The sequence below is a fragment of the Syzygium oleosum genome, unplaced genomic scaffold (assembly GCF_021117445.2).
Source record: "Syzygium oleosum isolate NSW1041296 unplaced genomic scaffold, Sole_v2.1 Sole_v2.24, whole genome shotgun sequence".
NCBI lineage: Eukaryota > Viridiplantae > Streptophyta > Magnoliopsida > Myrtales > Myrtaceae > Syzygium > Syzygium oleosum.
In genome coordinates, this window is record NW_026607508.1 from 911,509 (window position 1) to 915,420 (window position 3,912).

The window sequence follows — 3,912 nt, forward strand, 5'->3', positions numbered from 1 at the left end:
TTTTAGTAAGTCGCGCTCTAAACCCAATTTAGGACTTCGGGTATCGACGGGCGATTTTGGGCGAAATCTGTATAAAGTTAGGTGCGGAATTGTATGAATTGGTAGTGGAAATTTTATGGCGGACCTTGGGATTTAATTCGGGCATTAATTATTAGAAATTAGAAAATAACAGTGGCTGTGATCTATTGTTCATGGGGTCGTGATTGGCCGATCAGGACGCAAGTTGGGTTTTTAGAACCGGTATTTTATGGCGAGAAAGTTCCGTGAAGGATCGGAATTAATCCGACGCCGTTTGGTGGGAGAAAAATGAGAATTTACGGTTTTACCCCTCAAAATTTCCGGACTGATTTTCGAGGGCTTAAAGAATGATTTTTTTTAAGGATCCGACACCATATTATGCTGGCCATGCATATATAGGACCGGTATGGACAAAAATTGGAATTTCGGTTCGGGATCGAAAAATTACGAAAATGCCCCTAGGGCCATTTTGGCTAATTCCGAATTTTAATCAATTTTGGGGGTTAACCAAGGTTAAATGGGGCTAAACCAGGTCTGGTCAGCCTTTGGTTAGTGACAAATGACCATTTGACCCTTGAATTATTGGATGAGAAGGAACTATGACCATTGGATCAAGGACAAAAGTATCCAAGGGCCTTAGATTGAGACACATGGAATCCACTAGCAAGATTTTGACTCACTTTGACCGGCCCATTTCTCTCTCTCCCTCCTCAAACCTCTCAGCAACTCTCTCTCTCGTCCACCCGTTGAACGCCGTTCCTCTTCTTCCGTTTCCCCTCACCGTCGTCGCCGTGAAGAGACCACGCCGGAGCAAGCCAGCCATCGCCGGAGCTGCTGGCCGTCCGGCCACCACCGTCACCTCAGCTGAACCAACACCACCACCTCATCCTCTCCTCCTTTTTCCTTTTCTGTTGAGCCAAGAGAGAGTGCCCCGTTGGACCGCCGGGCCATCGTCGTCGCCGCTGTAGACCGCCGGCTTGCCCCCGGAACGCCGCCGTCGATTCTTACTGCGTGTCGGTAATTGACGGCCCGTTCCCGTCGCCTCGAGTCAAAATTAGGCGAGTATAAACCCCTAAACCCCTAATTAGTCTAATTGTGCATTTTAGAGGTTAATTTAGGGGTTAATTAAGCTTAATTAGGTTCTAATTAGGTCTAATGTTGTGTGGGGTGATTAGGGGACCTAATTAGTGCTTAATGAAGTGATTTAAAGGTGGTTTAGGGCCTAATTAGTGTTCTGCCCTGGTACTGTTCACCAGCACCGAATTTGCCTAAAATGGCTTAAGTTGTGCAATAAGTGGGTTCATTGACTGAGGACTTTGAATTGGGCATTTTAGGGACTAATTAGGCTTAGTTAAGGCTTAGTTAGGTGTATTTGTTAGTGGGGTGATTAGGGTATGTGATTAGGGCTTAATGAGGTGGTTTAAATGTGATTTATGGCCTAAATGGTATTCTGTCCTGGTACTGTTCACACAGAACCGAATTTGTGCAAATTGCCTAAGTTGGGACTTATTTGGTTCATTGATTAATGACTTGAATTTAGGTAATTGGGTGGCTACTTAGAGCTTGTATAAACCCTATTGGGCGACCCCGTGATGGTGAGAATGTCTACTGAGATCGAGTTGCCCAAGGCGGGCCTTAGGCGCATTAAATTTACTTTGGAATAAATGCGCGGAACGATTGTCGGTTTGATTTGACTAGAATGGAAATAATTGGGAGTATCGATAATGCGTTGGATTCATCTAAATTGAGAATGATTGCGTTTAGCATATTGGCGTTGAAGGTTGGCATTGGGTGTCCTGGCTTGTAATTCATATATCATGTTGTTGATTGACTGGAATTGGGCGCATTAGTGTGCGTGTTTGAAGTGATTCAAACTGTTGGCCTTCGGGTCGGGCCTACGGGTCGTTTTATCAAACTGTTGGCCTTCGGGTCGGGCCTACGGGTCGTTTTATCAAATTGTTGGCCCTCGGGTTGTGCCTACGGGTCATTTTATCAAATTGTGGCCTTCGGGTCAGGCCTACGGGTCGTTTTATCAAACTATTGGCCCTCGGGTCGGGCCTACGGGTCGTTTTATTCAATTATGGCCTTCGGGTCGGGCTTCCGGGTCGATTTATACAACTGTGAGCCTTCGGGTCGTGGCCTTCGGGTCGTTATATTTGTGGGCCTTCGGGTCGGGATAATTGCACGTAAGTATTATTGTTGTTGAACGCCTAATCTGCAGGGTTTCGAGATAATGTATTAGGCTGTGAGCCTAGGATAATCATATTGTTTTACTAGTTCATTAATTGACATGTTTGAATTACTTGTCTGGAGGTGCACTTTAGCCTAGTTTAGGATTAGGGGTTATTTACTTGCTGAGTTTCATCTCACGGTTGTTGGAAAACCGATATTTCAGAACCCCGGCAGTGAAGATGGCAGAGCCGCTGGTGCGTTTTGGGATTCTCCAGTTCATCGAGAAGTCTATGCCCATGCATGTCGCACCTTTTTGACCAAGCCCCGCCTTAGTCTAGTATCCCCGAGCCACCATCCTTTTGTTTATTGGCCGTTGCTTAGTTTGTCTTCTAGTTGCTTTTCTTGTAATGGATATTGTATAAATTTCTGCAGTAATGTAAAATGTTTTCATTCCTGCTAATTCCAGTGCTGTGCTATCCTTGGTTGTCTTGTCTATTGTACGGGTGTATATATAATATAATATATATATATACACACACACACACACGTTGCTTCCGCATGTGCATTGGTCTCTGTGCATTGGATGTTGGGTCGGTGACGCAACCTGGGAGCGTCGAACCACAACTTCGACCTGTACGCGGGATGTTGACGCTTCGTGGGGTACGGGACGTGACACAACAACCGCGATCAACACCCTAATCAACCCCTAAACTACCCGATGTCCTAGGCAAGGGTTAGATTGCGACTTACCGGACTCTAGACTAACTCGGCTAGAGTGGAACGGGGCGGCAATCGGCGGGGCGGCGCGGCTCGGCGGTGGCGACGGCAAGCGGCGGTGGCGATCCGGTCGGGCGGTGATCGGCATGCGGCGGCTCGGCGAGGGGAGGGGGCTGGTTCGGTGGGTGAGGGAGAGAGAGGTGCCGTGAGATGAGAGAGAGAAGAAATGAGGAGAGAGAGAGAGAGGTCTTGGATTCAAATAGTGCAATTTTGACCCAAATTGGCAATTTACCATCTTACCCCTCTCTAATCTTTTTAATCAACGGCCAAGATTTGATCTTATCTTGGAATCAACGGCCGAGATCGAATCTTTTCCAAAAATATCCAAAGGCAATTTGGCAATTTCATAAAATTTCAAGGGCAAAATTGTCCAACCAAAAAGTTAGGGCAAAATGACCAAAATGCCCCTCCCTCTTAAAACTTGCCCTTTATAACCTTCCAAGGGTAAAATGGTCACTTTTCCATTTTCTTGCCGAAATTGAATTTTTCTTAAGGATTCGGGAAAATCCAAAGTTGTACTTTCCAATCACAACGTCGTCCTAACGTCCCGTCGTGACTTCCTAATTTTCCGATGTCCAATTTGGGCTCAACTAAATAATTAAATTTTATTAAACGCAACTCGAGCGTTTCTCAAACTAACGGGCGGCTTTTTGAGGAAATTTGTCACGCCCAGAACCCCATCTAGCTCGCGACATCCCGCTCCGATCGATATGATACGACGTCCCAGGAACGTCGCCGACCCAACCCAAAACATCATAGCCACATGCGGAAGCGAGATATATAAAACAAAACCCCGGACAAAAATATGACGACAACGGGGTAGAACAACAAAACAGACAAACAACAATAACAGCATTTCATACAATATTACTACACCACAAAACTAACATCATATTACAGACATAAATACAGACGAACATCCTCCGCCACCGTTTTAACAAAAGT